Genomic DNA, 23,537 nt, shown 5'->3' with positions numbered 1-23,537 from the left:
AAACAGTTTAAATTTACTTACATGAAGGTCCATTGAGTTAGAAGTAATGGCATTGGAACTCTCAGAAGCAACAAATCCCACAACTACAAGATTTGCAGATGAAACCAAGAAAAAGCAGCTACTAGTGATGTTGCTAATTCGCTTAATTAACTCTATGAAGATTTAGGTTGCATGAAGAGAGTGAATAATATATGTTGGATGTATTATTAGAGAGAGATGGAAAGAAGAAAGTAGAGATGGACGGAAGAGGTGAAGAGAGAGAAAGGAGGAAAAGTCAAGTTAGACGGTTAGAATAGACTAGATAAAGATGAGCGAGGTGAGAAGATGAGGAAAAAAAAAAAAAATGAATAGAGAAGTGTATAATAATTATTATCTAATTATTTTAAATTTATGTGACATGCTTAATTGATTTATTTATAATTATTTAATTGATTATGTTAAAAAATACTAATATATAGCTAATTAGTAAAAAAATATTGACATTTAGCTAAATAACCATTATCTTTTAATATTGACTTACTTCTTACAAGTTCATAAAACAACTCAACTATGAATTCAAAGAATCAAACGGTCAATTGACCAAAAAGAGAGAGAGAGAGAGAACCAACGGTGAACATTCAGTCTAGCTTTACTATATTCAGCAGATAATGAGAGCAGTTCCATGGGTTATTGCCCGATAGACTGGCTCTCAAATAAGGCTAGAGAGCCCGAGTTGGGGGGGGGGGGTTTTCCAGCATGTGCTGGCGATGGAGCCCGAGCGGGCCCGAGGGAAAGGCCTGGCAGGAGTTACCAGCCCGAGAACCTGAGGGCTGTGTGACGTGTGCCTGATGTGCGGCATCGGTGATGTGCCAACCTTGACATCTCCCCGTCCTCCTTCAATATGTTGGTTCAACTTATCCCCTTTCTTCTGAACACCAATTGCTTATCCCTCTCACCCCTTACCTTCCCAGATCTCAACATATCTCACAGTACACCCTAATCCCAGAAAACCCACTTTAGCTTTGAACTTAATTACACAAACCCAACAGCAACAACAAGAACTTCTTATCACTTTCACTCTGTGAAATTGGACTTTTTCGTTGATGGGGTGGGTTGTGGCCTCATTGGATGGTTGGATGTGGATACGTGTGCTGGGGCAACCTCGGGTAGACGAAAGTTTAATGTCGAAATTTATTGAGCATTTTGGTCAAGCAGCTGCAGCGAAAGAGAAGGAGCGAGAGAGAAAAGGATGTAAAATGTTTCATTAGTTTTACTTGGTTTAGGGTGATTAAAGAGTAAATAAAAAATAAATTTTTTATATCAAATTTGAACTAATTCATGTGATTATGAGTCTTCTACATGCGTCTAGAGTCTTCTCCAACATCAAGAATAATTTTTTTTTTTAAAAATAAAATAAAATTCTCTTTAGTAAAAAAAATTCAAGACTAAAATTTCTTAAAATAATTAACATATAAAATAATTAGTTAAAATAATGACACGTGGTGCAACGAGTATGATTAAAAATCTTATCGGAAATCCATTACCAATAATTGTCTTTTGGGATTTTATGACAAGTGGCGCAACGAGAACGATTAAAAATCTTATTCGAAATTACACCACAATTATTTTGTATTATTTTATAACTTTTCGGATAATGGCACGTGGTGCAACGAGAATGATTAAAAATCTTATCCGAAATTACAAATAAAATTATTTTGTATTATTTTATAAATAAAAAAAATACTAATATTTTATTACCTATTGCCAGGGCTATTGAAGTGCAACGGTGGAGATGCAAAAAGCGATTACTGTTCACTGGATGGATAACATAGTGTATTGGCTGGGGGAAGGGTTCCCACGCTGAAACTGCTCTGATTAAGTAGGTCTTGCTAGTCCTTATTATTAGTAGGTGTTAGTGGAAAATTTGGGAACCAGATCCCTTTGGACCCAAAAGAACTGAGTTCAATAATCAAATGATTTGGACCATTAAAATTTGATCTAATGGTTATAATTATTATAACTTTTAAGGGGACCCCTGTTTATAGCCGTTAGATCAAATTTTAATGACTTAAATTATTTGATGAGTAGATCCGGTTCCTTTCGATCCGAAGGGGATCCGTCTCTAATTAAGTCCTTTTGACGCAAAGTATATCATACCAGACAGATGCCTCTCAGGTGATCTATTGTTCAGTCAAATAAAATTCATCTGTACCACGTTGCTTTATGTTAATTGTCAACTTAGACGGCTGGTGTGTGTGTGTGTGTCCTTTTGACGAAAAGTATATCATACCAGACAGATGCCTCTCTGGTGATCTATTGTTCAGTCAAATAAAATTCATCTGTACCACGTTGCTTTATGTTAATTGTCAACTTAGACGGCAGGTGTGTGTGTGTGTGTGTGTGTGTGTGTAATATATATATATATATATATATATATATATATATATATATATATATATATATATATATATATATATATATATATGTTGGTTTAATCGCCAGTCAAAGCAGCCGCGTGAGGTGGTGATTTCACTGAAGGGGACAGAGGGATAGAGCATCAAAAAGATTAACACAATGCATGTGGTTCCTTGCCGTGCAGGTTACTCAACCTAATTGTCCCATATCTATCTCACTATAAATGAATCAACGACAGAACCACAACGTACTTACCAATTATTGAACTATTTGATCAGGTAATTCAAGCCTAAAGTGAAACCAAAAACAGTTGCATCCCCTTGCTCTTCTAAGAACTCTTCTTTGACGCTAGCTAATACAAGAGGTCTCAATCGAGTGAAAAAGGTCCAAAGCGTAGGCACAATGGCTGTTTTCTCAACATTTCTCAATTGCTTCATGCCATCTTCTCAGGTCTCCGATGAAGCAATAGGCTCCACAAGTGGAAAAGTGCCCTCATCAAAGAAATCCAAGAAAAACAAGTCGTCAAAATCATCGTCATCGGAATCTCCCATACTAGTCTCTTACTTTCCCCAGAATTCATATCTGTCTCGGTTGTAAATTTATTATCATGAAAATTGTGGTTCTCATGGGGAGTTAATTTCAACATCAATAGTAGTTTTTTTTAGTACATTTGTTTGGAAAGTGAAGACTGTTTCTCTTTAGTCATACATACGATTCATTGTAATCATGATCCATTAATACAAAATCAGAGTTTTTCACTTAATATTTCTCTCAATTGAACCCAAACAGATTAGGGTTTTCAGGTTTCATTTTCATCTACAAAGGTACCTTTACATTTAAGGTGGAAGATGATGGTTAGGTATTTATAGAAATTTTTTTTTTTAAATTTTCTGTATTTTTTAATATTTTTTCTGTATTTTTTTTCATAATTTTTAATAAATTTTAATGTAGTTAATTAATTTGGACCGTTGGATTTGAAAAATATCCAAATCCAAGAGCCAAGGAGCTGTCACGTGGCCAACGGTCATAATTCTGACCGTTGGGCCTTTTTTTTTTCATTTATTTATTTATTTTTGGGGAAAAAACGTGGACCGTTGATATGTGATTGGACGGTCCATTTTAAAAGTAAAATTAAAATTTTTTGTACTGTTGGAAATCCAACGGTCTAGAAAAACTAGCCGTTGGAAATCCAACGGCACTGAGAGGGCCACGTCGCCTACTTCCGGGTGAAGAACAAGTGGGTTGACAGCGGGCCCCACTACCTGCACCCATGTCCCTTACTCGCGCCCACTCGCGAGTGAATTGCATGCGCCAGCCAAATAGGCTGGTCTCTGGGTCTGTCAAAAATGGGCTGGTCTGTTGCCTGGCATGGGCTGGGTGCCAGGCAAGTTTGTGGGCTGGCGCGAATGGACTGACCCCCATCTTAGTTTTTTGACTGGGTGCTGGCATATTTGCACCCCAGTGGAAGTGCTCTCATGTATAGCACGTATTTCTGAATATTGGCCACGTGGGTTTAGGTTATTGACGTACTCTGGACATTTTAAGACATATATTCCTCATTAATAGCTGTTACATTGTAGTGATTACTTTTTGGTAAAGGAAATTTTTATATAGTTATCGAAAATATAAGTCATAAGATAAATGATTGCACATAATATAATATGAGTACACGATGAAATTGATATATTTAATTTTTAAATTATATTCATCTAAAATAAATTTAATGTCACAATTTGAAAATAATGATATCACGGGACTGATTCTAAGTGTAAAAAGTGCTATGGTTCTGGTGAAGAACAAAGTAATTTTTTTAACGAAAAAGAGTAATTGTAATCATTAAAGGGCGTGGCCCCCAAACATCCAATTTGCGTACAATAAAAAGTACTGGTAATAGCATGGGCCAAGGAATTTGCTTCTCTGAAGACATGACTCCACGCAATCTCATCAAAGGATCCAACCAATCTCTTAATGTCGTCCATAATAGTCTTCAATCCCAAGGTACATTGGAGGCAACGAATGGTGTGCAAACACTAATTTGGAATCGCCTTCCACAAGAATTTTTCTAAATCTCTGTTTCTAGCCATCCAAAGAGCATCTCTGGGCGCCAAGCTTTCAGCTACAGAGATCGTATTGCCCCCCAAGCTTCTAGCACCAGCAACAATAGGATCACCATTCTCATATTCCTAATGATAAGGCAACCACGCCATGGCTCATCACAAGCCTATCAAAGTTACTTTTAAGAAATCCTGTACCCCAGCACCGCGCCCGGGGGTTGGGGGGAGGGGAGGGAAAAGGATCCTCATTGGATCTTTTTCCTGAGGATCCTTGCCGGATCTTTTTTCTGAAGATTTTAGGGATCTCGTGATCATAACCGTTCATTGTATATCGTGCGGTCAGTTTTCATTAGGTAATATTCATATTTAATTTTAAAAATTTAAATTTTGAAATGATTTATAACCGCATAATGTACGATAAATAATCACGATCATGAGATCCTTAGGATCGCTAGGAAAATGATAATCGCAGGATCCTTTTCCAGAGTGGAGGGGTAGGTCCATCTAATTACATGGTTTTCTTTGCTTTTTTTTTTTTTTTTTTTTTTTTTTGAAGTCTTCCCTTAGCATTTGAGTACTCCTTACCATCCTCAATGTAACAATCCTATTAGGAATTGCAGGCTTATTTTGAAACACCACCAGGTTTCTTCCTTCCAAATCTGCCAACAAATGAGCTGGGCCTTACCGAGATTAGATAGATTGTCGTTATATGCCCCTGTAATCCACAAATGAAGCCAGTCAAGAAGTGTATTTGTGTTTATTTGAACACAATGGATTTATAGTTGGGGAATTTGCCCAAACTTGCCTGGCAAAATTACATGAGGATGGTACGAACCACACAGTATCTGTAGATATATACAAATTAAATGATATACATGTGACTTTATTAACTGGTCCCTCTCTTCTTGCTCCCCAAGTCGAAGCTAATAATACTTGCTGGTTCCTAATTGTTTAACTTTCTCGATCTCATGTCACATGTAGCCAAGTGGCACTCAAATGTTATATAATAGTTGAACGAACCTGAAATTGTTGCATTTGGTTATTCAACTTTTTGTGTCGTTTAACTGTTGGAAGTGCATTTTAATTCCGTGCTCCGCAAACTTCTAATCTCTCACATTTCAATATTACTTTTAATTTGAGTGGCGCGCATAGTCCCCGTAACGTCCACGACTTAACCATGTAAATGTCGTTTGTGACTGAAAGAGAGAGCCTAACTTCTTGGAAACTCACAGGTACCGAACATTTCTTACAAGTCTTGATAGCAAAACTGTGGTTCTTAGAGTTCATTGAAAAATAATCACTTTCGGAGGTCACATGAACAATGAGACTATTTAGTATGACATTAGATGCCATTCATGTGTTTGGAATTTTAAATTGTTGTCAGTAGCACTACAAAAACGTCATCTTATACTCTTTTTTATATAACTTTTTGCTTGCGTTTTTAGGAAATTGTTATGCATAATAACAGCTAAAAAAAATGCTCCACTGTTAATGCTTTTTAATTTCAGATATTTCCAAAAGGAATAGTTATTATGAGTTGGTGGGTCGATTTATTAGCTAGGTCTTAGTCTAGGATAAACGCATATATTTTCTAATCATCTCTCCCAATCAATGTAGAAAGAACAGGTGTCTCTTAATTTAGTCAAAGTTTGGAAATAAGATAAACCTGCACAATTCATGCTTCATGTTAACTTGACAGTATCTAAACTACCTGTTGGAAATATCTTATCCAACATTGTATCATATAAAACCACCACGATTCTCTAACACATTAAGCTAATTTTGTAGTAGTAAAACAGCCCATGTCAGTAGTATCATCGTGAAACTGCAGTGAGATCTTGAAATCTTTCGTGGCCTCTAAGTTAATCGACAAAGTCCCATTTCCATCTCACTACAAATACTGGACAATAATACAACACACCCATATCTCACAACAACTTAGCAACCCTTACAAATTACTAGCAAATGGTTTTTTTCTCTGTTTTTTTTCAACTGCTTCATGCCATCGTCAGAGGTCTCCGATGAGGGAGCTGGAAAGCCTAGTTCTTCAAAGAACTTCAGAAAAAGCAAATCAAAGTCATCGGGAGCTCCCATAATAGTTTCTTACTTTCCCCATAATTCATACCGTTCCCATTTGTAATTGTTTTACTCCATGCAAATGCAAATGCAAGCAAAGTCCTTGTGAAGCCAATTGGATTGATAGTTAATTTTCTTTTGTTTTGTTGTTTTTCTATTTAAATTATTGGATTTGATGTTTATAATTTGATTGGGAATTACATTACTAAAAGTGCCTAGATAGCATCAGATGATAGACAACATTGACACCAATATCAATTTCTATACCCAGTATTTAGAATTTTTCAATGTTCCAGGAATGTGGCCCGCTACATTAAGCGTAAAAATATAATTGGTTAGAAACTTGAAAAACAATTTTCAACCAATACATTGTGTTATGGCACTTGATATACTGAGTTGTGTTTTCGACATACTGAAAAATTTCTCCAGTATATGGAGAGTATATACCGCACTTCTTGAAATCTTCATCAAAGAAGTACTGCTATAAGTCACCTCCAACAAACGTCAAGTTTTCTCCTCATACTCCTTTAATGTTTTCTTTTAAGGTTATAATAGGAAATGCAAGTGGCCGATGTAAGTTTGATTAAAATTCCGTGACAATGAAAACACTATATTTAATTCAAATCCGAGCAGGCACCGCCCACAATAAAACAGGGAACATTAATGGATTAGTTCTACATTATAGAAAATATTATTTCTATTATGCATGAAGACTTGCATGTTAATGGATTCGGTACATATCAGTCACCTTTCTTGGTCCCATGCATTTTCGCTGATGCAAGGCTGCTGGCTGCTAAGTTCCTTTCCTTGCGATCTGCTTTTTGTAATACACAGCTATTAATGGATCGATGCAGTCGCGGATTCAGGAGTTGTAAATGTAAGCAAAAGAAACACCTTCTGGTATATTCCTTTTACCCTATCTAGACAATACAATCAACTTTCAGAATAAAAGATTTTCAAATCTAGAAAACTGCAGATATATAAAATTAAGACATATAGTTACTTCTTCGTGAGTATCACACTACCGTTGGCCCAATGATGCTGCCAAGATATGTCTAAATATCTATCAAAAGTTCATAACCTTGTAATTAGTAATCAAAAGGGAGAGATTAGAGATACCACCACTTACGTTACAGAAGGTTGGTGGTCCAGCTCATACTTTCTTTTTGTGATACCATGTGAATTCTTAGGTTTTTCCTTATTACAAACGGACACATATATATATATATATATATATATATATATATATATATATATATATATATATTACAGCCACTTAGAGTCACAGGCCAGAACTATAACAAGTCTGTTACTCCTAAATTAATGGCGCTTTTTTTTTCTCTCTTTATCTTATGTAAAGATAATCATTCAAACTGGAGATGGTTTTCTCTCTTATGACTTACCAGAATTATGTTTATTTCTTTATTTCTTTTTTTTGGTTAAGAAACTTAAACCAACAGTAGGTACCAGTTGAAAAAGTGGTGATTCTCACATACCGCATTTGACCTCCTATACTCCTTTTTAATTATTTTAATATTTGTTTGCTCTTCTTCTAGGCCTATTGTTGGAACCAAAATTTTGCACCACCATGGATGCAAGAGTTGTGCGAGATCAGCCACCTACATGAGAGAACAAACAACCTTAGTTTTTCGGCGTTGTACCTCATTAGACTGTGGTACTAATTGACTACTCCAAATATAGATAATTAACATGCCGTCTCTCTCTCTCTCTCGTGTGTATTAAATCTATAAATGCATATCACGTTCCAACAAGACCACCATTCCTCTTCCAATTCTACGTAATTGAAGATGAAGTCTCTGCTGCAAAATCCCAAATCCTTCTCTGTCTTCCCAAAATCCTCCATTAACCCTAATTATCTTACGAGGCATGCCAACCCCTCTCACATCAAACTCCTTCCACGCCACTATGTGCCTATCGAACGTAATAAGGAAAGGTCCTCAATTATGGTACGTGCTAATTCTAATGAACTCAGGCCTTCATCAGCATCCGCGGTCGCATTAACAGAGATTAAGGCAGTAACCATAAGGGCTGTGGTTACAGTCCAGATAAGTGTTGGTAACTTCATCTCCACCATAGGCTTGACTCGGCCCCTCGATGACCTTGCCGATGTGTTCGGCGGAACCATGCTTTTGGAGCTTCTTGGCGCCGAGCTTGACTCCAGTAAGCTGTCATTAGTATTACTGCTTGCATACTGTTTGGACCCAAAATTACACCATCGGTCCGAGTAATCAAGGTCGTTGGGTAAGCATACTTCCAACCGTCGGATGAAAAATGAAGGTAATTTTGGTATTATTGAAAGATATATTGTGGTTTTAATCATGGCATTATCTTTTAATATGTTTTAGCCCTTCTCTGCATAGGATAATATTAAGTAGAAGAATTGCAATTCATTTGCAATTCTTTAAGTCAGCACATGCATATACGTAGAAGGTTGGGAGACTATTTCCTAGGTAATTATACACCACAAGTTTGTGATGGTTATCTCCAAAAAGCAACCAACCACAACGGTGTACGTGGATTGGTGGTTATTTTGATGGGCATTATTTGATCAAATCCAAGCATCCAGGCTATCTTGGGATTTGATATGATAGGGCTGCATAAGGATTGAATTAGGTTGCAACTTTGACTAAGTTCAGAGTTTTGGGAATAGTAAGGCTTATCTGACGCAATCAGTGGAAGAGTTCTAATGCATGGCGGAAGCCTATATCAGCTTATCAACCAACACGCATATGTCCCTATAAATACAGAGGTAGTGGCTGTTGCGTGAGGAAATCTTAGGGAATAAGGAATGAAGAGATATTTTTGGTATAAAATTATGTAATTGGTATCCTAGTGGTTTTGGGATACTTGTTTCCTAGTTTGTAGGAGATTGTATATGTTTATATATTCCTCTATGTGAGAAGAATAAAGATAAGAAAAATATTCATCTAAAACCTAGAATTTAACTTGGTATCAAGAGCAGGTTTCGACCTGTCTCGTCTCGGAAAAAAAACCCTAGCCGTCAAAACTTTGGTGTTCATCAAATCTTGAACCCAGAAACCAAAGCACCGTAGCCTTTGGAATCAACAAAGCTACAGAAAAAAAAACAAATATACATAACCTGCACATCTGTCCGTGCAATGGCAGACATCAAAACTGGAGATATAATTCCCATGCAAACTATATCGGTCCAAGGTGAGTCATCCAACGTCAACTCCATTCCGTTTGGGTATCGATTGAGCGACTCGAACTTCAAGGTTTGGTCGAAGATGATGGAGGTTCATGCTTCAGGTCTCGGTAAGCAAGGGTATCTAACGGGAAGAATCCCGGCAGTAGATGAAGATGATCCAGGATATGTGAAGTGGTCAACGGAAGATGCTATTGTGCGTGGGTGGTTGCTCAAAACCATGGAACCCCACCTGCTTGGCTTGTTTATAGACTTGCCCACGGCTAAAGATATCTGGGAGAGTGTCACCCAGATGTTTTATGATGGTTCTGATGAGTCCCAATACTATGAACTCCGGTGCAAGGCTACACGGACGAGACAGGATGGTCGTCAAGTTAATTTGTACTTCACTGAATTAAAGAGTGTGTGGCAGGACCTTGACAGACGACGTCCTCTTCGTATGGTGTGTGGAGCAGATTTGAAAACTCGTAAAGAAGAACTCGCAAAAGATAGGGTGTATGATTTTCTTGCGGGATTAGATGGTGTGTTTGACCAAGTTCGGAGTGAGATTCTAAGGATGAAACCTATCCCCAGAATCGAAGAATGCTTCAATTTGGTACGACGTGAATCCCAAAGGCTGGTCACTATGATGGGAACAAAAGCTACAATGACAGCACCTCCTATGGCTATGGCAACTAAGGCACCTGGGTCTCGTCCACCATCTAATGGAAGTTCTCGATCATTCCGAACCCATGAGGATATTGATAAGGACAAACTCCATTGCAATCATTGTAATGGAACAAGACACACTGAAGAGACTTGTTTTGAAATTCATGGGTACCCAGAATGGTACTGGGAAAGGAAGAAGGAGCTAAAGGCACGGGGGAACAAACGGGCTGGACATGCCCGTATGGCAGCCACTGGATCAGGAGCCGCATATAATGCAGCAGGGAGCCAAGCTGGGTCCAAGGCCCAACAAGAGAAATCTGATGGGAGCAGGGGGATAGCTGCTGTTGCAGCGAGTCAACTAAGGCCCAGCCCGTCAAGTCCAATAGCTGCAGCCCAGTTTGCGGTGCCAATTTCAGAAGAAGCTTCCAAGGAGACAGAAACGGGCCCACTTCTATCCTTAATCAATCAAATTTCAATGGGTGACAACGCAGAAGATTCAGGTAAAATCGGTACTGTTTTAATAACTTCCACCAAGAGAGATACTGGTTGGATAATTGACTCTGGAGCTACAGACCATATGACTTACGATGCATCATTATTTTATCACATGACTTCACCATCTAAAGAAGATGTCATTACAGCCAACGGTGATGTTGCTCCTGTAACGGGAGCGGGTTCTATTTCCCTTACTCCATCTTTGTCTATTCACAATGCACTACTTGTTCCAACATTATCTAATCATCTACTTTCTGTTGGTCAAGTTACTGAGCAATTAGATTGTGTTGTGTTAATGTTTCCCACATTTTGCCTACTTCAGGATATCCAGACTCGGGCGATAATTGGGCGTGGTACTAAGAGGAGAGGGTTATATTATGTGGATGATGTATCGGCAAGTCATGTAAATCAAGTGCGCAGTGGTCATCCGAACAAGAATAAGACAATTTGGTTATGGCATCGTCGATTAGGGCATGCATCTTTTGGTTATTTGAAAAAATTGCTACCGTCTTTATTTCGTGGTATTTCAGACTCTGATTTTCAGTGTAATGATTGCATTCTTGCAAAAAGTCATCGTACTTCTTATCATTCGAGTTTAAATAAAAGAACAATTCCTTTTGAGCTAGTTCATTCTGATGTGTGGGGGCCTTCTCCAGTAGCCACTAGTCATGGGGTTCGTTGGTTTGTTATCTTTGTGGATGACTGCACCCGAATGACATGGCTTTATACTATGAAGAATAAAAGTGATGTTGGACAGATTTTTAACCAGTTCTACTGCATGGTTAAAAATCAATTCTCTCTACCCCTTAAGGTTCTTAGGTCGGATAATGGTGGGGAATATATCAATACCGAACTTTCTCAATTTTTTCAGGAGCACGGCATTCTTCATGAGACTACTTGTCCACACACTCCACAGCAAAATGGTGTAGCCGAGCGAAAAAATAGACATATTTTGGAGACCACTCGAGCCCTCCTCATTGGTGCTCACGCTCCTCACTCTTATTGGGCGGATGCCGTCAGATACTCCGTTTATCTAATGAACCGCATGCCATCCCGAGTGCATAATTTTCGCACTCCTATGGCAGTTCTTGCTGACCATGTGACATTACCATCTTCTCTTCATTTGTCCCCACGTATCTTTGGTTGTGTGGCATATGTGCATCTCCATAAAAATCAGCGCAGTAAGTTGGATCCATGTGCAGTTCGTTGTATTTTTCTGGGATTTAATAGTCAGCAAAAGGGGTACCGATGTTATCATCCACCAACTAAGCATTTGTACGTCACCATGGATGTTACATTTTCCGAGCATGAGATGTTTTTTTCCACTAAAAACACTTACTATAATCTTCAGGGGGAGATGAGCACAAATGAAGATTATAGTTGGATTGATCTGCCAACTGTGCAGGTGGATGACACCTGCCGTAATACCATATGCCAGCCAGCCGAGAGTTCTAGTGGTTTAAGTAACCGTGAGTGCAGCAGATTTGATGAGCCCAATCTGGGCTTGTGCCGTGAGTCCAACAACCTGTGCAGCAGATTTGATGAGCCCAATCTGGGCTTGTGCCGTGAGTCCACCAACCTGTGTGAGCCCAATCTGGGCTTGTCTACTTTGGATTATGTGACAAGTGGGTCTGGGGGCTTAGGGACCGAAAGCCTTTCTAAGTCCAACACACAAATTGGACCGAGCAGCAGCACACAAATTGGACCGTGTAGTGACAGCTCAAACACTTCAAGAAATAACCCTCCTCTAGTTGTACCCGTCCGTGTGCCCGAGGATATCCATGAGGTAAGCTTATTCCAATCTAATGAAGCTCATAATTTGACTAACATTGAAAGTAATTATGTATTACCCCCGAGACAAAATCGTGGGAAACCTCCTGACAGGTATTCTCCGGATGGGAAAATTAGATATGCAATTGCAAAGTATGTTTCTACACATCGACTGTCTTCCAAGTACCAAGCCTTCGTGAATACAATGGATGCTATCAAAATTCCAACAAAAGTGGAAGAAGCTTTGCAAGATCCTAGATGGAAAGAGGCAATGGAGGTAGAAATGAAAGCCCTACAAAAAAATGAAACTTGGAGCGTGGAGTCATTACCACAAGGAAAAAGACCAGTGGGATGCAAATGGGTGTTCACCATAAAACACAAAGCTGATGGAACCATTGATAGATACAAGGCAAGGTTGGTTGCTAAAGGGTACACACAAACTTTTGGGGTAGATTATCAGGAAACATTTGCCCCAGTAGCAAAGATGAATACCATACGGGTTCTTTTGTCTTTAGCTGCAAACTTTGATTGGCCGTTGAAACAATTTGATGTGAAGAATGCTTTTCTACATGGCGACTTGGAGGAAGAAGTATACATGGAACTCCCACCTGGGTATGAAGTTCAGAATAAAGCAGGCAAAGTATGCAGACTACGAAAGGCTCTTTATGGACTCAAACAATCGCCAAGGGCCTGGTTTGGAAGATTCACTGATGCAATGAAGAAATACGGGTACCAACAAGGGAATGCGGATCACACTTTGTTTATCAAACGCAGGGAAGGAAAGGTTACCTTGTTGATAATCTATGTGGATGATATGGTAGTCACAGGTGATGATACAGAGGAAATGGAAAGATTACAGGAGTATCTTTCTTCTGAGTTTGAAATGAAAGATTTAGGGGGTTTGAAGTATTTCTTGGGAATTGAAGTTGCTCGTTCCCGTGGTGGTATTTACTTATCCCAGCGGAAGTATGTTCTGGATCTTTTATCTGAAACTGGGATGTTGGCATGTAAACCCGCAGAAACACCTATAGTTCAGAATCATCATTTGGCTGTCTACCCGGACCAGGTTCCTGCAAACAGGGAAAGATACCAGAGGTTAGTAGGGAGGTTGATTTATTTGTCTCTCACAAGACCAGATATTGCATATGCTGTTAGTGTAGTAAGTCAATTTATGCACTCTCCTAGTGAAGATCACATGGCTGCAGTAATGCGAATATTGAGTTATTTGAAAGGTGCACCTGGAAGAGGGTTGATTTTCAGGAAACATGGGCATTTGGAGATAAAAGGGTACACTGATGCTGATTGGGCCGGGAACATCACTGATAGACGCTCTACATCAGGGTACTTTACATTTGTTGCAGGAAATCTTGTGACTTGGAGGAGCAAGAAACAAAATGTGGTGGCAAGGTCTACGGCAGAGGCTGAATACCGTGGGATGGCGCATGGGATTTGTGAGCTATTATGGCTAAGGATTCTTCTTACAGAGATTGGGTTCAAGCCACATGGAACGATGCTTTTATATTGTGATAATCAAGCTGCGCGAGAGATAGCTAATAATCCAGTTCAACATGATCGTACAAAACATGTTGAGGTGGATAGACACTTTATTAAAGAAAAGTTGGATGTTAAGCTAATTGACATTCCATATGTGAGATCCGAAGACCAGCTAGCTGATGTGTTAACGCATGCAGTGACGACAAGAGTGTTTCAGAACTCACTTGACAAGTTGGGCCTAGGAGATATCTACGCACCAACTTGAGGGGGAGTGTTGCGTGAGGAAATCTTAGGGAATAAGGAATGAAGAGATATTTTTGGTATAAAATTATGTAATTGGTATCCTAGTGGTTTTGGGATACTTGTTTCCTAGTTTGTAGGAGATTGTATATGTTTATATATTCCTCTATGTGAGAAGAATAAAGATAAGAAAAATATTCATCTAAAACCTAGAATTTAACTGTGGCAACGTAAAAGAGGATCCAATTCAACACCCAACTGCCCTGCGCAAAACCTCTCAAACATCTTGAGATTTTTTATTTTCTTTTTTCCGCCGACACATCTTCAGTTTGGATAAACAGCACTGTGAAGGCAACCGGCGAACATCTTCAGTTTGGATAAACAGCACTGTTGCCGTAGAATCAGCCGCTCCCGAAGCACCTTCAGTTTGGATAAACAGCACTGCGTCGAGGCCGACTAGTTATTTATCCAAGTCACGGTCGAGAAGGATTTTCGAATCCTTATCGACAGAGGTCATCTCATTAGCCTTCCCGGCGAAGTGAGGTGTTACCAGGTTACTACATTCGGCACCTTGAGAGCCGAATTTGATATTGAACTTCGTAGAACTAGCAGCCTTGTCTTCAGGCTCGAGAATCCAAAGGCCGAGATTTGTTCCTTCCTCGGCCGCAGTTGCAAGATAGAGAAGTCACCGACGCGCTCAACGCAACATCAACAAATTTTACTCCTCGGCCGAGCTCGGCCGACGAGTTGGCACGCCCCGCATTCAACCGAAGGACGTAGTTAGCTTATTAGTTACTCGGCCTGCGCGCCACGTAGGTTTTGTAATTTTTAGGGTCAACATTTTGGCACGCCCAGTGGGACCCAGTGCTAAAACTACGAAGTTCATATGATATATCAAGATTCCAATCTGGCTCAACGTAGCCGATTGTACGAGCATCTAGAGGAATTGAAAAAACGCAATGAGGAACGAAAAAGAGCTTTGGAAGTGGAAAAAATTCTTCGTGGCCATACAGAGATGCAAAAGTCATTCGCTTACATGTTGAGAATAAAAGCTCCTGTTACCCTGCAAGAGCAATGGGTAAATGAAGACAGGGCTCGGTTTAATACCTGGCTAGATGGAAAATATTTTCCTTACGTTTTCGACTACAAATCAATTCCATTTGAGGAATGGTTGGTTGAAATGACCAGGGGGCAATTTTCCGCTCCGGCCGTAATCAAATATCGGCCTAAGAAAATTGTTACTTTGGCCGAAGAACAAAGGCCACCTATTTTTTCGATCGCGGCTGAAAGTGTGGTAGGCCTAGAAGAAAATGTTCAAGTTTCTAAGCCAAAAATTGACTCAGAAAATAATTCGTCAGAAAAGTGTTCCAATGACGAACAAGACCAATTCACGGTTTCAGTTGAACAAACTGCGCCAATCGATATGATTATTGGTAATAAAGCCGACTTGAAGCAATCCAATTCGGCCAAGTTGCTCGAGTTAAAAGCCGAAGTTAACAAAGTAATTATGCCTGGGGGAAAAAATAATTGTTCAACACATTCGACGGCCGAAAATGAAAAATATATCACCAAGTCAAAAATATTTGGAGAAAATTCTTCATTCGGCCTAGAGCGAAATCAATTTGAGAATTTTGATATTATAAGATCTCGGCTTGGAATAAAGCATCGTTGGCCTCCTCCTATTTATGGTTCGGCCACTTTTACTTCCATGTGCTAAATTACTTTCTTAACCATTCGGCCTCTTGGCCGATACTTAAGAAAATACAGGGGGGGGAATGAGCATTGAGCCCCGGACAAAAAAAAAAAAAAAAAAAAAAGGGTCGAGTAAAAGATTGGCAGAGTGAGGCCAACTTTAGAGCCTTGGTGCGAGAAACTTGGTAGTTCGACTATCAAACATATATAGGCTTCGGTGGAATATATATATATATATATATATATATATATATATATATATATATATATATATGGGCAACAAGGTGGTGTGCTCGGCAAAATTATGACGTGCTCGGTTTTAAAAGTTGTTTCTGGCCAAGCCAATTTTAAACTTATAAGTCTATCTGGTATAATCGGCGGTTGCTCGCCGAGAAAGATTATTTGCCGTATGCTGCGTATAAGAAGATAAAGGCCATGTTGTAATTTTTGGCACGCCACATGATGCCAATTCTTTTTCATTTCCCCAGGTGGTATTCATGGAAGGCCTTATTTGAAAATGAGGAAAAAGACTGGCGTGGAGCCCATTGGTGGAAAACAGATGAATTTCCTCAAAGCCGAGTGATGGTGGTTTTGATGGTGTGACTTTAACCCAATGCTTCTTGAACTCGGCTCATTTCTCTCGGCCCCATATGGTTTAGCCACTTTTGTAAGTCACCAACACATATATACACACATGCACATGCCGAGCTCGGCGAGGCATTATTGCAGAGTGCTGGTGCTCGACCATAGGGTCATTCGGCCTGCTGGTGCTCGACCATACAAGGCTCGACCATATACACACATACAGAGATGTTGCCGAGGAACATCCCATGCGGCACATTTAGTAGGTCTACGTGATTGACAGCCGTGTGGATCAATTCACACTAGGCTTGTTTAAAGGTGGTTTTACTGAGCTGAGGGACATCCGATGCTCTACCTATATATATATATGCCAACTGCATGGCCGACAAGTCTTTATCAGGCAATCAGGTATATATATATATATATATATATATATATATATATACACTTTATCAGGCAATCAGATTATCTATATATATATATATACACTTTATCAGGCAATCAGGTTATCTATATATATATATATATATATATATATATATATATATATATATATCCAAAGTACCAGGAGAAGTAGTGGGCAAAAGTCCTCGAGACTTCGGCCTCATTTGGTTTATCTCGGCCCTCGACCCCAGTTGGTTTTCTTCAGCCCAATTATTTTCTCGGTGTCATTTGCAAGTTCTATCCTTCAAGATGGTCGACGTGATTACAAGGTTATTTCCTAAAGTTGTCGAGCCTTGTATGGAATTGTGGCAGCCGAGGAAGATCACAACGTTGGTAACACAGAGATGTTATTGCCGAGGAACAAAGTTTTTCGGCAATACGGGATTTTGTTGGCTACAAAATAATTAATTTCCTTAACCATTCGGCTTACGGCCCGAAACTTAAGGAAACTGGGGAGCAATGTTTGGACCCAAAATTACACCATCGGCCCGAGTAATCAAGGTCGTTGGGTAAGCATACTTCCAACCGTCGGATGAAAAGTGAAGGTAATTTTGGTATTATTGAAAGATATATTGTGGTTTTAATCATGACATTATCTTTTAATATGTTTTAGCCCTTCTCTGCATAGGATAATATTAAGTAGAAGAATTGCAATTCATTTGCAATTCTTTAAGTCAGCACATGCATATACGTGGAAGGTTGGGAGACTATTTCCTAGGTAATTATACACCACAAGTTTGTGATGGTTATCTCCAAAAAGCAACCAACCACAACGGTGTACGTGGATTGGTGGTTATTTTGATGGGCATTATTGATCAAATCCAAGCATCCAGGCTATCTTGGGATTTGATATGATAGGGCTGCATAAGGATTGAATTAGGTTGCAATTTTGACTAAGTTCAGAGTTTTGGGAATAGTAAGGCTTATCTGACGCAATCAGTGGAAGAGTTCTAATGCATGGCGGAAGCCTATATCAGCTTATCAACCAACACGCATATGTCCCTATAAATACAGAGGTAGTGGCAACGTAAAAGAGGATCCAATTCAACACCCAACTGCCCTGCGCAAAACCTCTCAAACATCTTGAGATTTTTTATTTTCTTTTTTCCGCCGACACATCTTCAGTTTGGATAAACAGCACTGTTGCCGTAGAATCAGCCGCTCCCGAAGCACCTTCAGTTTGGATAAACAGCACTGCGTCGAGGCCGACTGGTTATTTATCCAAGTCACGGTCGAGAAGGATTTTCGAATCCTTATCGGCAGAGGTCATCTCATTAGCCTTCCCGGCGAAGTGAGGTGTTACCAGGTTACTACATTCGGCACCTTGAGAGCCGAATTTGATATTGAACTTCGTAGAACTAGCAGCCTTGTCTTCAGGCTCGAGAATCCAAAGGCCGAGATTTGTTCCTTCCTCGACCGCAGTCGCAAGATAGAGAAGTCACCGACGCGCTCAACGCAACATCAACAAATTTTACTCCTCGGCCGAGCTCGGCCGACGAGTTGGCACGCCCCGCATTCAACCGAATGACGTAGTTAGCTTATTAGTTACTCGGCCTGCGCGCCACGTAGGTTTTGTAATTTTTAGGGTCAACACATACATACACATTAACATCATTAAGTCGTACCAAAGAATAAAAGATAAAAAAATAAAATATAGTTTTAACCTATAATTTCCTGTTCTTTTCGTTTCTTTCATATTGGAAAATTGAAGTCCATGATATTTGAAAGGGTGCTTTAGATTTTAGCCCTTACAATTCGTGATTCCTAGATAAAAACTCATCTATATATAAACATCCAATAAAAGTCCAAATTTAAAATCTACAGTCACATCGGAATACTATTGACCTACTAATACATTTTATTTACACCCATGCCACTTTCCCAAATCCCTAAATTTATTCCAAATTAAAAGTTGTAGAAAAAGTGAAATAAAATATATAAACTATTGTATTGCATTAATTGTATCCATATCATACCAAAAATTTACCTTTTTTGAGATATATATATTTTGCATTAATTGGGAAGTAAATTAATTTGTTCCAATTATTAAAAAAAATTATACTAAATCCATATTATATATTTTGAATCAAATAACACTTCTCTATCTTGTAGGTAAATTATTTTTCATGTATTGTTACATATTTTATGCACGTTTTATTGTTGTATAAATATAGGTATGACATAATATTTTTCAATATAATACATCAAATTATATTTCTTCTTGTGTGACATCCCACATTGCCCAGGGGAGTGATGCTTAAATGTATATTCCAATCCTTACCTAGCACGAGGCATTTTGGGAGCTCATTGGCTTCGGGTTCCGTAGGAACTTCGAAGTTAAGCGAGAAGGGGGCTAGAGCAATCCCATGATGGGTGACCCACTGGGAAGTTGCTCGTGAGTTCCCAAAAACAAAACCGTGAGGGAATGGTAAGCCCAAAGCGGACAATATCGTGCTACGGTGGTGGAGCGGGCCCGGGAAGTGATCCGTCCCGGGCCGGGATGTGACAAATTGGTATCAGAGCCAATCCCTAGCCGGAAATGTGCCGACGAGGACGTCGGGCCCCTAAGGAGGGTGGATTGTGACATCCCACATTGCCCAGGGGAGCGATGCTTAAATGTATATTCCAATCCTTACCTAGCACGAGGCCTTTTGGGAGCTCACTGGCTTCGGGTTCCGTAGGAACTTCGAAGTTAAGCGAGAAGGGGGCTAGAGCAATCCCATGATGGGTGACCCACTGGGAAGTTGCTCGTGAGTTCCCAAAAACAAAACCGTGAGGGAATGGTAAGCCCAAAGCGGACAATATCGTGCTACGGTGGTGGAGCGGGCCCGGGAAGTGATCCGTCCCGGGCCGGGATGTGACATCTTGTCATGGGTAAATTATTCTCCATGTATTAGTGAAAAAAAAGATATTATATTACAAACGGGGTATAATTTTTTATAGGTAAATTATTGGAAATTAATTTGTAGGTATGTAAATTAATTTGTTCCAATTATATATATAAATATATATACACACACACACACACACATACACCTAGATTATATATATATATATATATATATATATATATATATATATAAATATTCTTTGTTTTTGAGAAAACCTAGATTATATATTTTGAATCAAATAACATTTTTGTATACATGGTACGTAAATTATTTTTCATGTATTATTACATATATTAGCCTATTAGGGACATTTTTTGGTAAAAATATATAAAGTAATATGTATCTGATTGCTTGTAGGTAAAAGATAAAATCAAAAGCGTGATCCAATTCCTATGTTTATGCAATATTTTGTTGTTGGTATATGCAATATTTTGTTGTTGGTATACATTATTTTGCATAATTGGAAATGAACATTTCAAATAGTAGGTAGGTAAACTAATATGGTCTAATTATATAAACACACACACACACACACAGTGACAGCCCGTCTCGAATTATTCTTACCGCAGGTGTGAAATGACGATTTTGCCCTTGGTGGGTATTTGTCATTTTGGGATGTTGTTTAATTGTTTTTAGGGGGTTGACTCTATAGGACCACACACCTACACCCATATCATCTTCTCCCGTGCTCTCTCTATCGTAGACTCTCTCCTTCTCACTTGTACGGACGAGACTCAAAACCCTTGCAAACGTAACGGATCGAAGTGGAAAATGGTACCTTTGTGTTCGTGATGATCATACGAGTTTAACCATACCAATTTCAGGTAAGGAATCCTTCGATTTCACGTCAAACCAAGAACCTCTGATTTTGTCAATGTTCATGCACATGTGAAATATTGTTTTTCAGGGAATTTGAAGCTTATAGGAAGCTTAGGGAGGTCCTTAGGAAGCTCGGGGTGGTTTGTTGGGTGGAATTGGACGTCGAGAAAGCTAGTTTTGAAGTTGGTCGGTTTTTCTTGAATTTTTCCGGCTAGATCTTGTGATCTTTGAGGTTTCAAACAGGTATAACGTTGTTCTACTCATCTCCAGCTTTCCATTGGTGCAAATTTCATAGAAATTGGTGAAGAAACGAGTGAGAACGAAGGGTTTAAAGTTTTTCCCAGGTTTCCGGCGACCGGCGACTCGCCGCATAAGAAGACGGAATATTCCGTCAGTTAGGACGGAATATTCTGACGCCGTCAGTCAGATTTAACGGAATCCATTAGGGTTTAACGGAATATTCCTGACGGCGTTAACTGACGCCGTCAGTGTGACTGGCATTTGGCCGCGAGTGGGGGGGCGCGTAGGTCCGTGCACTTGCCGGAGCGTGGCGGCGCGTGGGGTCTCGGAAAATTATTTTAAAAATATAGGGATGTTCGTGAGGTTGAGTAGATCACGTTGGTATATCCAAACATCCCATTTGAGCATTGTATGAGAAGTTATTACCTAGTTTTGGTTATGTGCTTTAAATTGACGTTTTTATAGTTGTTTCGCATATAGGTGAGACCTATCCTGAGGACGAGCGCAGTCACTCAAGGCAATGGGGTTACGACCCTTTCACATATTAGTAAGTGGGCTTTTGGTTTTCCGTATATACCTATATACTTGTGGTTTTTCCCAGAAAATGAAATGGAATGTTTATATGTTTTAAATGACATGCATAGCGTTTGCCTATTTATTTATGCATTAGTAGTTGCATATATGTATGTTTGGTGCTGCAGGCGCACAGGTAAATGCCAGGTAAGTTTATGGTTTATGATTGTGAATTAGTGGTTATGTGAGATGCATAGAGAGCTCATAACCTGCACCCCCGGTGTTAGTGCTCTTGCTCAGAGTAGGGCATAGTCATTCACGTGATGTTCACCTTCCACATCACACGCTCATCTTGGATCCAAGTTAGGTGCACAGTCCTATTGTTCAGACCACTATAGGTGGTTCCGACTCGTAGGTGACCCGCGATTATTCGTCCAGTCTTCACGTGATCGTAGCACTTGAGCGTATTTATTTACACCCAGTCCTGTCGTACAGACCACTTTAGGTGGTTCCAACTCGTGTGCAGGTATAGTTAGTGAGTTAGGGATTTGAGCTCTAGATTCAGCCGTACAGGTCACGTTAGGTAACTCCGGCTGACATGTTACTTGCATTGATTGACATTAGCTGGGTCACTTACATTTTATGTGGAGGCATTCGACATGGCATATTTCTGAACATGTTTTCGATATACGTGTATATTCTATTTTTCTGGGAAATTATATAGGTTTTACGGAGAAGGGTTAGAACTTTTGAGAATGAAGTGATTTTGAAAAGCTTTGTTTTTGCCCATTCACACTTTCTGTTTTGCGCCCCTCTAGGTTCTAGTTAGAAGCAGCTTTGGTGGTTCATGAGGACTTGACGGTGGTTCTGACAGATCATCACAAATGTAGGATCACCCTTGGGTGTTGTGTAATTAGTATTCGTTCTTCTGGACTGCACTTAGGCTTTCTATGCTTTGATTATGTTTATCACACTTAGTCTCGCATTAGTGTGTTACTATAACTAGCTTACTTAGTAGTTTGTTTTTTTATTTATTCATACTTTTTTTATTATTATTGCTTCCGCACTATGCACATAGCTACGTCATCCTCGCATGACGGCCAGCACGCCTTGATTTCGGTCGGGGTGTGTCAGTTTGGTATCAGAGCATAGGTTTGGCAGTCCTGCATATTTTGTGAGTGTTCTAATTGTTTTGGTGTCTTCTGTCAGAACTATGCCGCCTCGTAGAGAACCACGTCGCTCAGCTAAGCCTAGTTTCTCCGATATAGCTCAGTTGGGGGAAGCTATTGCTACTGCCATTCAGTCTGCGTTCCGCCCTCCCTAGAGGACTCCTCTGGAGGCCATGTATAATCTGAAGCTGGATAAGTTTGAGGGTCATGAAGGTTATGAGGGTGCTGAGCGGTGGCTGGAGCATATTGAAAAGACTTTTCGAGTGTTGCAGAGTCAGGGAAATCTTCCTTCTGAAAGGTGGGTTGAGACGACCTCATGGTTCTTAGGTAAAGAATCGGCATCTTGGTGGGAACAGGAGGTTCGTCATTTGACCTCAGAGGGAAGGGCTAACTGGGAAGTGTTTAAGCTGTTGTTTAGGAAAAGGTTTGTTCCCCTTGAGTATATTGATCGCAAGAAGCAAGACTTTACTGAATTGAAGCAGGGGAAGTTAACGACGAATGAGTACTATCGGAGATTCACTGATTGGTTTCAGTGCTGACACACCTACTAGAGGTGGACTTTATCAGTGTAGTAATGAAACCAGTTTTGTGTCTAAATAACATTACTGATTATAAAGTCGTAAAATCCGCCAACAAGTAGGAAGAGATAAATTGGTGCAAAGGAGATTTATATGTATTACAAAAATTGTGTGATTCTGAATTTTTAACACATTAACATTTTTTTTCCCTCTATTTTAGTGATATGCTAATTTAATCTAACTACAAAGGAGGGAGAAAGGGGATCTAACTTGGGCGCAAAGTGTTTTATATGCTAATTATACAACCCCGG

General features: G+C 39.5%; 1 long non-coding RNA gene across 2 annotated transcripts; it reads left to right on the top strand.

The window, feature by feature from the left end:
- Positions 1-8,318: 8,318 nt before the first annotated feature.
- LOC137746472 (uncharacterized) lies at positions 8,319-23,435 on the top strand. Of its 2 annotated transcripts, XR_011069857.2 has the most exons (5): positions 8,319-8,705; positions 20,620-20,791; positions 20,875-21,573; positions 22,358-22,425; positions 22,749-23,435. It is a non-coding gene; the product is annotated as an uncharacterized LOC137746472 (long non-coding RNA). The 2 variants fall into 2 exon arrangements; XR_011069856.2 differs by lacking the exon at positions 22,358-22,425.
- Positions 23,436-23,537: the final 102 nt, after the last annotated feature.

The sequence above is a fragment of the Pyrus communis genome, chromosome 2 (assembly GCF_041283825.1).
Source record: "Pyrus communis isolate YQ-2024b chromosome 2, ASM4128382v1, whole genome shotgun sequence".
NCBI classification, from domain to species: Eukaryota; Viridiplantae; Streptophyta; class Magnoliopsida; order Rosales; family Rosaceae; genus Pyrus; species Pyrus communis.
This window is presented reverse-complemented; position numbering and strand designations above follow the sequence as displayed.